Genomic DNA, 12,659 nt, shown 5'->3' with positions numbered 1-12,659 from the left:
ATCCCTGGAGTGTTTTAAATCTGAAATCTCATGGAAAGCTGCCCCCATTTTGGCACCATATTGGGAGAGGCGCAGCATTTCTCCTGTTGGGTGGATTGTGGCGGGGGGTTGAGGTGCTGATGAAAGGTAGCGGGCCATGGGCTCTCTCTGGGCTTTAAGGAAGGGAGTCGGGGTGGTAATGGAGGCTTGAGGAGCCGTGAAATGCAGATTTCTGGGCTGGGTAACGGAGCTTCCTCACTCCATCAAGCCGGAAATGGAAGTCTGTTTCAATGTATCTTCATTCATTCTTGAGTTTTAACAAAGTTTATAGGATATGTTTGAAGTGCTGTCCACCATGTTGCAGTGTTAACTGCTGTTAATGTTCCGTCAATGAAGAATGGTCCAACAATACGGGTACCCCACAAACCACATCATACCAGCTGTTTTGCTGAGGCTACAACCCTACAGGGATCCATCCATTGAGAGTTTGAAGGCCTGTAGGGTTGTAGCCTCATCAAAACAGTCGGTGTTGTGTGGTTTGTGGGACAAAAAGTAGAGTTGCATCCAAGATGGCTGCCATACTGCTGACATATCTTAAAAGGTTTTCCCCCACTCCCATATCATATGTGTAGACACTGGATTAATATTTCCTTATTTATTCCCTTTTTATAAGTGTGTTGCCACACTTATCGACCACCCTGTATTAATCATCTGTATAAAGTGTTACCTGTTGTAGTTGAAAGAAATGGTCAAGTCAATGCTGTGTAGCTTGTACAATCGGTGTAATTAATAATGTGCATTATTTAAACTGTATACTGTATTGAACTGTACTATATGTTTTAATTAAGTACTATTGGCAAACAGTTATCAAATAGTGCAATCTTTGTAATTTTGCAAAGTATAATACTGTATTACAGTAAAGATTGTTTACCCAGGGGGACTTCTGGTGGGTGGGCCCATGCTAAGGCCACTTTTAACTGAGCTCCTCAGCCCCCACTGTTCTAACCATGGCAAATAGCCACTTACTGGGTGTGGAGAGACTCCCCCTGTGAGTGGTGAAGGTGAGGATATGCCCGGGCAAAGGGCCATCTACGGTTCAGCTCCCTGCACCACCTCTACCACCGAAAGCACGAGAATGCTGGTTCTCTCTTACAACAGTGGCTGCCATCTTACCGCTACACAGTACAGTCCTGTCTCACCTGACTGCCGCGGATGTGTGTCGACCTCCTCCTGTAATCAACATCTGTTTCTTGGAGTTTGTCAGCTACAGGGGCTATGCTGTGGTGAGATACCCAGAGCGTCGCTAGACGCTCAGTGACCCGCTGCCCACTGTTTGATACAGCAGGTGGACGCCAATTTATTTATTTTTTCTCCATCTCCCTCTGCTGTAACTCAAGGACACTGGCAGCCTAGATCTGTCTTTCTTAAACTTGAACCTGGAGCCTGTAGTTTTGGGGTATAACTATTGAAGATTGCCCTGCTGGTTTGTAAAGGCTGATGAATATTCCTTCAGGGGTTTTTCTGAAAGTTGGCTAAAATCCTGAGACTGCAGCATTCACTCAGGTCTGGCGCCACCACTAGGAAAACTTAGGCAGCTGCCCAAGAGTGCCGGCTACTGCAGGGCGGTAGTGTGGACCACACATAAGTGCAGTCTGCACTACACTACTAGGAACAAACACACAGCCGCCGGTGCTGGCAGCTGTGTGTTTGTTTTAGCAGCCAATGAGAGTCAGACAGACTCTCATCAGCTGCTCCGCCCACTACCAGAGCTGGGCTGGAGCTCACTCATGAGCTCCATTTTCCAGCTCTCGCAGTGGGTGATGGGAGAGATGTCATGATGTCTCTCCCATCATGCAGAGCGGGCCAGACCAGGAGGATTAAGGTAAGTGAAGGTTTTTGGGTTTTTTTGTGTGTGTTTATATGTCTGGCTGGCTGGGGACTACTACTATGGGCACTGCTGGGTTGATTACTGCGGGCACTGCACACTGGTGGGATCACTACTGAGGGCACTGCCTAGAGGGGGATTACTACTAGGGGGACTGCTACTGGGGGCACTACTACTGGGGCACTATGTAGGGGGGCCAGATTGCTGCTGGGGGCACTACATAGGGTGGATTACTGATGGGGGCACTACATAGGGGGGACTACTACTAGGGGCACTGCTGGGGGAACTACTATTAGGGGCACTGCTGGGGGGACTGCTACTGGGGGCACTGCTGGGAGGACTACTACTGAGGGCACTGCATAGGGAGGGATTATTGCTGGGGCACTGCTGCGGGACTACTACTAGGGGCACTGCTGGGGGAGGGCTGCTACTGGGATGATTACTACTGGGGGCACTGCTCTGGGGAGAGACTACTACTGGGACCACTAATGGGGGCACTGTATGAATGCCGTTTAGTCGCTATGAAAAATAATTGCTTTCCAATCTAATCATGTGGTTCCAAAGCACAAAAAGTGATTTTATGTAAAAAAAAAGTAACACGATAGAAGTAAAAAGCATAAAATATGCAATAGTAGAGCCTATACATATGCAAGTCCAGATCCAGAATACAGTCAATCAGTCCTGAAGTCTGCGGTCACAAAGAAGATGACTAAATGCTGGAGCCAGAACCCAGGCATATATACGGTTACGGTTACATAGATAACAAAGAAGACAAGTTGGCAGGTTTTCAATGGTTCCGGCTTCAAGTCAGTCTGGTACTATACAGGTCATTGGTCAGTTCATATGATGTCATCAGAGGTATGGGTCAGTTCTCCAACAGTTTCATTGTGTATCTTCCCGCTGAATAACTAGTTCAAACTGGCTACAACACTACATACAGACAATAGCATTCTAATCAATAACTTCCTATCAATCATGACTTGGGTATGCACGGTGCGATCTCTTTGCCGATAAAAACTTATTTCTGCAAATAAATAGTGATTTAGTTTGGTACCAAACATGACATGTCCACTGTATCCTGAACCTTAGATCTCTTTTAAATACATCTTACATTGTCATTATTAGCTAACAATACCTTTAATAACTCTGGTTGTGTGGGAACCATTATATAAATGCGTGTGTGTGGGTGCGTATATGTGTGTGCATTCGCATATAATTGTGTTAAAAGTGCACCAGCACGCAGTAGCATGCCAGTCACATGCTACTAGACAAGGGACGATAGTGTCAACAGGTAATAATTGTAAATAAACAATCCCATCCAATTATCTGACTTTGACAGTCCACCCTTTGATAGCAAACAAAACACTATCATAATGTTCTTATTATATTTAGTCAGACATAATAAATTATTATCTGTTTTATATGGTATAACACAAATAGGTTAATGAACAGTCAATAATGTGCCTCAGGAAAGGGTAAAACAACCCTTATACACGATCTGCGGATCTATAGGGGACCATTGGTAGGATGTGGGAACTCATCTAATATGTAAAGGATGTTTGGGTAAAATTGAGACTACATTATCTATGATGTCTGATGTATCATATATAATGCATATAATCATGTACGACTAAACCTATTCACAATTTTATTACCTGATGGTACTTTCAATTTCAGGATTATAATGTAGTTCTTTATCGATCTTGATATCTGTACTACTCACCACCATTATGGTCTCATTATCAATGTTTACCTCGGTGGGAAGTTTTCCACACTTCAACACAGTAGGAACAAATCTGACACATAAACCAATTACTAAAATGACACCAAGTATAAGAATAAGGAGCTTACCTACACTAGCAATCATTTCCTGTACCCACTCTCCTAGACCGGAGAACCATTTTACAGGGTTCAACCAAGAGAACCATTTCTCTACCTCTTCCTTCGTCTCATACAGTGAAGAGTTATGATTCTTCTGAAATTCCCATTTCAGTTGTAGGATTTCATCCATTCTCCGGTCAATCACCTCTTTGGGGTCATCAGTATTATTGGTGATGTATTTGCAACACTTGACACCAAATTGGGTGGTCAAAGTCACACAATATCCACCAGTACTAGATGTGAGATAATTTAACACCAGTCTATGTTGTACTAACTCCTTTTTATGAGCCTGTAGCTCCTTACCCGTATACCTGAAAGTATCATCATACATCTCGGTGATGTTGTCTATTAATTTAGCCAGGTCTTGGATATACCTAAAATTTAAAGTTCCCGGAGTGATCCTGGTGGGGGCTAATGCTACCATAATCTGGAAGCCAGTGGTTTCATGAATCAACTATGTGGCTACATGCTTTTCACCAGGGATCATATTTCTTTTGTCACGATGTTCATATTGCATGTGTATGTATGGAGGTGATGTAGTTCTATGGATACCAATCATTTCGTCATGTGTAAGGGTCATCACCTCTGGGACCATATTGGATAACCAAGAATAAGCCTTTCTTCCACAAACATAATACATATTATCTGGGAGGACATAAGGTACACTATGAAACTGGATGGTTTTAACACCACCACCTATGCCAATTGTCTCCATCTGCTCAAGACACGTTTCAGCCTGAATAACATTTTGACAATAACCCATAGGAACTTTTCCAATAGATACCACACTTGGTTTGTTCATACGTCCTCATCTCTGATGTTCATCAATATCCCTGGTAATCAGTGACTTTGAGAGTCTCCTGTCACTACTGGTGTGGCAAGCCATTGTCTGATCCAATAAGTCTGCTTCACAATTCTCCAGTCTCTCTATGTGTGAAATGTTTAGACACAACAAAGGCCAATCTATGAAGTATTGGTGGAGCTTTAAACTAGTTATATTATACTCTCCGTCTATGGACCTCCCTCCCCGTAATTCAAGGACCTCAGAGAGATTTAATGGGAATGATACTAATCCTACATTATGTTGTCCCTGAGGCACATGAGAGCACACCCAACACTCTGTCTGGTTTAAGACCTTACCCACTAAGGAATGGTAATCCTCTAAAGGATGCCCGCCCAAATACAGATTACTCTTGGACTGGCATCGTTGGATGCATTTCTCGTCCACTAAGGACCCACAGTACTCACAGATACAATATTCCTCAGAAAATAGGCCCTCTCACTGTCTCTGAGTTCCATAGCTAGCAGATCTTTTCATAATCCCTGAACTGAGTTTGACAATATGCTGCCCTGATTGTTCTATCGATCTCTCCTCCGACTTCACTTTATCGAGATCACTATCGGCCTCCCTCTCCATCATCTGTCCTCCATCACAGAAATAGGAAGTCCTGAAACAAATAAAATGAGAAAAACCCTGGAACAAGAAAGAAAAACAAAACGCCACTCCATTGCTGGGATAGTAGTCTGTAAACGTCTTTAGCTCAGATGTTCCCAATGCAGTCTCTAGTTCTCCCAGAACAGGTTCACAATTGACAGGTCTATGTTGTCATTCTTGACTTCATCTTGTACCTTCTTTGGATGGTTGACTTTACTGCAGTGAGTGGAATGGACCCAAGTATCTCTTTCTGCTACTTTCAGAGAAGTGTTACTGGTCATCAACACTTGGTAAGGGCCTTCCCAATAGTCTGTTAAACAACCTGAGCATAAGAAATTACGGATCATAACATATTCTCCAATGTTCAACATCCTGACAGTTTGTTTCCGGCATACCACGTAACAGCATTTTGAGTTTCTGTTGCTGTTGTTTTAGTTGTCTGCTAATTTTTATAAGATATTGCAAAGTCACTTCATTATTACACTTCAAGTCATCCTGTGGACCTATGATCAAATGTGGTTGCCTTCCAAACAGTATCTCAAAGGGGGACGGATTAAGAGGAGGTCTGGGAGTGGTTCTGATGCTATGGAGGACTAGTGGTAAAGCTTCTGGCCACCCCAATCCAGTTTCAGCCATTATCTTACTCAGTTTATTCTTAATGGTACCGTTTGCCCTTTCCACCTTTGCACTGCATTGTGGTCGGCAAGGGGTGGGAAGTCTGCTATTGATTCCCATAAGTTTACACATGTTCTGGAAACCATCACCAGTGACATGAGTACCCCTATCACTTTCTATGATTCTAGGGATACCATATCTGCATACAAATTCCTGAACAATCTTCTTAGCAGTAAAAACAGCAGTATTAGTAGCAGCTGGATATGCCTCTACCCAATTAGAAAACACATCAGTACAAACCAATACATATTTGAGATTCCTGCAAGGTGGTAATTGGATGAAGTCAATTTGTATTACCTGAAAAGGTCCATCTGTCAGAGGGATATGGGATGGCTCGGTTGGTATTGTTTAATCTGACATTTTTCCTCAAAAGACAGGACTTTGCCCTTTTTCTGGCTTGAGAAGAAAAAGCCTGGTGCACACCAATATGTTCTGACCAAACTGCACATATCTTCTTTTCCCATGTGAGTTAGACCATGTGCTGCCTCAGCCAGGCTTGGGTAGTATGCCCTAGATACCACAGGCCTACCTTGTCCATCTCTGCAGAGTCCAGAGGATTCCAGACCACATCCCTTTGATATCCAGACTGCCTTTTCCTGTAGGGAACACAAATTTTGCATTTCAATTAATTTCTGTGTGTCTATTGTCTGGAAAACCATCACTTTGTTACTTGGTATATTTACAAGTAACCCTGCTGCCCATTTGGCGGCTTTATCTGCTCTGTTATTGCCCATCGACACTGGGTCTTCTTTGCATGTGTGGGCTATGCATTTGGTGACGGCTACTGCCTTTGGTGTATTGCTGTCAGAAGTCCTTTTATGTGCTGTGAATGTGCCACTGGTGTGCCTGCTGCCATCAAAGTTCCTAAGACACCAAAAAGCCCCAAAATCATGTACTACCCTGAAGGCGTACCTAGAGTCAGTATATATTAGCTGATTTACCTTCTGCCAACTCACACGCTCTCCTTAATGCCACTAGTTCAGCCACCTGGGCTGAATGAGGTAGGCCAAGTGGTTCAGCTTCTATAACATTCTTGTCATCTACAACAGCATAACCGGTGCATAGTCCTCCTGTGTCTGTCTGTCTATGACAACTCCCATCCATGTATAACATCAAATCTACATCCTCTAATGGTGTGTCAAGTATGTCTGGTCTTGCAATAAAGGTCTGGTTTAAATATTCCATACAATCATGTGTATCAGTACACCTGCAAAACTCACCTCCAACTAGAAACTCACCTCCTTCCACCCTTTGTGCATCTCGAGGCACATAAGGTAGGTATGTTGCTGGATATAACATGTTGCACTGTTTAATGGTAATATTTGCAGGTGCCATCAGAGCTAGTTCCCATTTCGTGAACCTTGCTGAAGAGACATGTCTGGTTTGGGCTGAATTCAACAGAGCAGATACTGCATGAGGTGTATAGACAGTTGTATCATGCCCTAATACTACATCCTCACTCTTATTTACCAGAAGAGCAGTTGCAGCTACACTTCTTAAACACGTCGGGAGTGATCTTGCCAGTGTCCAATTGTGCACTGTAGTATGCTACAGGTCTGCTAGCGTCACCATGTTTCTGTGTAAGGACACCAGCCATCAGCTTCTGTACAATATAATTCAAAGGGCTTTTCATAATCTGGTATTCCCAAGGCAGGTGCTCTTGTCAGACTATCATTAAGGTTAGGGAAGGCCTGCTCTGTCTCCTCTGTGTGTGTGACACGGTCGGGTTTTGAAAATGAAACTAATTCCTGCAATGGTAATGCCAGAATAGAAAAACCTGGGATCCATGTCCTACAATATCCACACATCCCCAAGAAGGTACAGATCTGCTGCTGGTTTTGCGGCAGTGTCATATTCTGTATTGCCTGAATTCTGTCCATTGCCAAGTGTCTTAGCCCCTGGGTTAGACAGTGTCCCAAGTATTTGACCCTAGTCTGGCATGGCTGTAATTTGTCCTTTGCAACCTTGTATCCTGTCTGTGAAAACTGAAACAATAACGTTTTAGTATCACTTAAACATGATATAAATGAATAAGAGCACAACAACAAATTGTCTACGTATTGAATTAGGACAGACCCATTGCTTGGTTGGAAAGATTGCAAACAGTCGTGTAAGGCCTGGGAGAAAATACTGGGGCTATCTATGAACTCCTGGGACAATCGTGTCCATGTATACTGTACCCCTATGTAGGAGAATGCAAACAGATATTGATAGTCAGGGTGAAGAGGGACTGAGAAAAAGCAGAACATACATCAATGACAGTGAAATGAGTAGCAGATGGTGGAATCTGCATGAGGATGACAGCTGGATTGGGCACTACGGGGAATTGGCTTTCAACTACTTTGTTAATTCCCCATAGGTCCTGAACTAATCTATAGCCCCTTCCCCACTCTTCTTCACTGGAAAAATGGGACTGTTGGCTGCACTTGCCGTATGAATTAAAATCCCTTGTTGCAGTAACCTCTCAATTATGGGATACACCCCCTAACTCCACCTCCGGCTTTAATGGGTACTGAGGGATTTTTGGAGCCTGCCTATCACTCTTCAAGTTAACCATTACAGGAGCTACATGTGCCATCAATCCAGTGTCCTGTCCATCTTTGGTCCAGAGGGAACCTGGTATTTGCAATAACATCTCCATTACCTGAGATGGTCTTTGTTCTAGAATGGCAGAGTGTAGCATTACTCTTTGTGGGGTGTCCAATATATCCTGTACCTCATTCACAACCTTCTCTGGTATGTCTAGGAATATACCATCAGGGGTACAGTAGATGACACTTCCCATTTTACACGGCAAATCCCTTCCCAGCAGGTTAGTAGGAGCCGCCGCAGCCAGGAGAAAGGAATGCTTGGTGTGCAGCGGCCCAATAGTAACCTCTGCAGGTTTGGTTAAAGGGTAATGCTGCACTGTCCCCATTACTGCCATTGCTGATGCGTTCTTGTTAGTAACCTGTAAATTAAAAGGAGAATTTAGTACAGATCTGGTCACCCCTGTATCTACAAAAAAGGTTTGTTTAGTACCAGATATATCAACTGTCACTGTAGACTCTTCCCTAATCCTCCCAGTTAACCTGACTGGTTGTAGATTACAGGTATGACCTGACCCCTAGCGCTGGCTATCACTCTCCAGTATAGCATTCAATGTCACTATGTGAGCGGGTAACTGTTGGTGATTTTCTGAATCTTGTGGGTGCCCTCTCTGTGGGTATATATGCGTTCCCCTCTTAGGTGGCCCCCAATTTCCCGCTCTACAGAACTTCTTTATATGTCCTTCTTTATTGCAATTAAAACACCTTACTGTATTACCTCGTTGTTTGTATGTGTTGCAAGTTAGTGGCTGTGTATGTAATCCCTCTAGATGCTCACTGTCATTAACCTTTCACTTTGTGCCTCTTTTTTCCTGGCAATATTTTTGTCATGTTCCACGGCATATTCCCTATGTGCATCTACCGTGATTCCTCTCCAGTTAGGTAGAGAGGTTTGCACCCTGGTCTTTAAATTATCTTTGAGACCATCCATTAATACTGTAACAGCTACTTCCGTGTGGTGTACATCATCCTTATATCTGATATCCCTGTGTACTGGGTTATTATTAGCAGCGCTCTGGAAAAATACTCTGCTGCAGGTTCACTATCCTTTTGTTTGATAGTAAAGATTTTGCTCCAGGTCACTACCACTGGAAAGTATATGGCCAACTGTGTGATTATTCGCTTAATGTTTACCTGATTATCCTCATCAGTTAAGGATCCATCTTCCTCCAATATACAATCCGTAATAAACTTTTGTATATCAGTATTGGAAGGAAGACAGGCCCTCAACACCACTCGCCAATCATTATTATTTGGCTCATGAGCATTACCTAAATCTGTAATGAATTTCTAACATTTGGCCAACTCTTTCCTAGAATCTGGGAAATGTGACATAATTGAATGTAGTTCCGCTCTTGTCCACGGACAATGCATTGCTACATTTCTTATAGGAACTATACCATCTTTGTCTGTTTTCCCATTGGGAACTGCTATTGTGCAGACAGGATGTATACCTACCACATCACTATGTTCAGGATTAATTACTGGACTTATAGTTTCGGCACAATGAATGTTCCCTCTTTTACTACGTTCTCCACTACTCTCACCAATTTCAACCGCTGCCCCTGCTGGTGGGATCACTCCCTTTCCTTGCTTCTGTGGTGCATCTAGCATATGAACAGCATGGGCAATGGCTGAAATAACCGTGGGTTCATCGTCTTCTACATAAACATTTTCCTTAAGATGACTTAACACAGGATATAAGTTATTAATTTTTTTTTGTTTTTGGTATCAGCTGTACATTCACCCCGAACCGCATAGGGCGGCGGAGGTGCGCTTGCACTCCCTTTTTGCATAGTAACGCTACCTTCTGGTGTGCATATGCTACCTTCTGGTGTGTGTGCGCTACTGTGCCACGTGTTCCCCTCATGTTGCCACAGTTTTAAACAGTCATTGTGCTTAACCCTCTTTTTCAGCGATTTGATTAAACATATGTTATCTCTAACATTACTTAATACCTCTGAATCGAAACTGTCAATCTTGGGAAATGGTCTCATGCATCCTTTGGTCATCTTGACCCCTATGTCACAGTACGCCATAGCATACGCACCATACTTTGCATATATTATATATCTTTTCAAACCAATCGGCCCTTCCTTAAGCAGCACCTCTTCGACCATCTTTAGCATTTGCTTAGCACCCATCTGGAAACGGATTCTTCCAATGCTTTGCAGCACACCACTACTACCAGAGAGTTTGGCCGTGGACGAATTCACATTGCTGCATCCACTCACTTCCTCCTGCTGTGCACAACTGACCACAACTAGTGATTGTCAGCGTACCCAACGAGGAGCTGAAATATCACCTGTGCAATTATTCTGCCTTTCCTGGACCTACCTTGAGTATTCTCCAACTGGTAGCATTTAAGTATTCCATTAACACTTAACCTTGCCAGCGATTTCCTCCCAGAACTCCCCAAGTCACAATCACGGTTTACGCAACCATGTGGTCCGATCGTATTGCCCAGAGATGCTATCAATGAACTTTGCAATTACTATTGGGTGTGCAACGAAAAACAATCTCCGTTTTCATTCCCAGTATACCTGCTGTGTATACTGCCCCGGCAGTCCTACCTGCCTCGTCAGACACCAAACCGGGGGCCCTGTATCATTTCAACAGTAAACAAATTTTCCATTTCACAAGCACACGTTCACATTCATATACACCTTTGTTTTCTGTACAGAAAAATGCTTTCCCAAATGATTGTAATAACTATTCAGAGGTTTTAACAAGTGATCATACTATAAATACAACAAGACTATCAAAACGATTGCTTAAACATGTGGTAACAATACAGGAAACAAACATACGCAATGCGAAATCAATCACATTAAGGGCCTGATTCAGACCCACTCGCGAGCGGCTGTCCGCTCGCAAGTGGGTCGATGGTCTGCACTGAGCATGCGCACGACGGAGGGAGCTCCGTCGTGCGCATGCGCCAGACACGACGAGCGAAGGACTTTCCTTCGCTCGTTGTGTCCGATCAAAGGGGGCGTGCTGTCAATGTTGATTGACAGCACGCCCCCTTTGGTGGGCGTGCCGGGGGCATGCCTCCCTGACGGGGGCGTTCCCACGGGAACGCCTCCCGTCAGAAGCCGGCCCACTGACATCACTAGTGATGTCAGTGGGAGTGATTTTGGCTCTGATAGAGCCAAAATCACTCCGGAGCTTGCGGTTGAAAACCTCAACCGCAGGCTCCGGCTCGCAATTTCGATGGTCGCGATGGTCACGACCATCGCGGCCATCAAAATGCACGCTCGTATAGCCTGTGGGTGGTGCCCCACAGCTATACGAGTGTCCAGGAGGACGCTCCATGAAAATGGAGCCCGGCCCTCATGCAGAGCGTGCGCTCTGCTCAGAGCGTACGGCTCTGAATGAGGGCCTAAGTCGCAAACTGACAATAAAAGAAACTGATTTTTTCTCTTTTCCCTAGGTCCTAATCAGCGCTCCTTTAATCACACAAAAACGGACATTTGGTTTCACAACATAGTGAAAAACAGGCTTTGAACACATTGCATTCTTACCTGTATATGATGTGTCTTCCACCCTTTGTTGAGGAACCGAAAACCGTATGCTTTGGGTAATTCCTGGTAACGTGATATCAGTTGTGAGCCCCCATCTATGTATGCAGTCTAGTCATTATGAAAAATAATTGCTTTCCAATCTAATCATGTGGTTACAAAGCACAAAAAGTGATTTTATGTAAAAAAAAAGTAACACGATAGGAGTTTAACTATTTAGAGTAAAAAGCATAAAATATACAATAAGTACAGCCGATACATATGCAAGCGCCCTGGATCCAGAATACAGTTATTCAGTCCTGAAGTCTGCGGTCACAAAGAGGATGACTGAATGCTGGAGCCAGAACCCAGGCATATATATGGTTCAGGTTACATAGATAACAAAGAAGACAAGTTGGCAGGTTTTCATTGGTTCCTGCTTCAAGTCAGTCTGGTACGATACAGGTCATTGGTCAGTTCATATGACGTCATCAGAGGTATGGGTCAGTTTTCCAACAATTTCATTGTGTATCTTCCCGACGAAAAACTAGTTCATACTGGCTACAACACTAATTACAGACAATAGCATTCTAATCAATAACTCCCTATCACCCATAACTTGGGTACGCACGGTGCGATCTCTTTGCCGATAGAAACAGATTTCTGCAAATAAATAGGGATTTAGTTTGGCACCAAACATGACATGTCCACTGTAT

General features: G+C 43.7%; 1 pseudogene; it reads right to left on the bottom strand.

The window, feature by feature from the left end:
* Nucleotides 1-2,833: 2,833 nt before the first annotated feature.
* LOC148477048 (uncharacterized) lies at nucleotides 2,834-10,455 on the bottom strand (annotated as a pseudogene).
* Nucleotides 10,456-12,659: the final 2,204 nt, after the last annotated feature.

The sequence above is a fragment of the Taudactylus pleione genome, unplaced genomic scaffold, assembly GCF_031769625.1.
Source record: "Taudactylus pleione unplaced genomic scaffold, aTauple2 ptg000755l, whole genome shotgun sequence".
NCBI classification, from domain to species: Eukaryota; Metazoa; Chordata; class Amphibia; order Anura; family Myobatrachidae; genus Taudactylus; species Taudactylus pleione.
The sequence above is the reverse complement of the archived record's forward strand: the minus strand, read 5'-3'. Positions and strand labels throughout refer to the sequence as shown.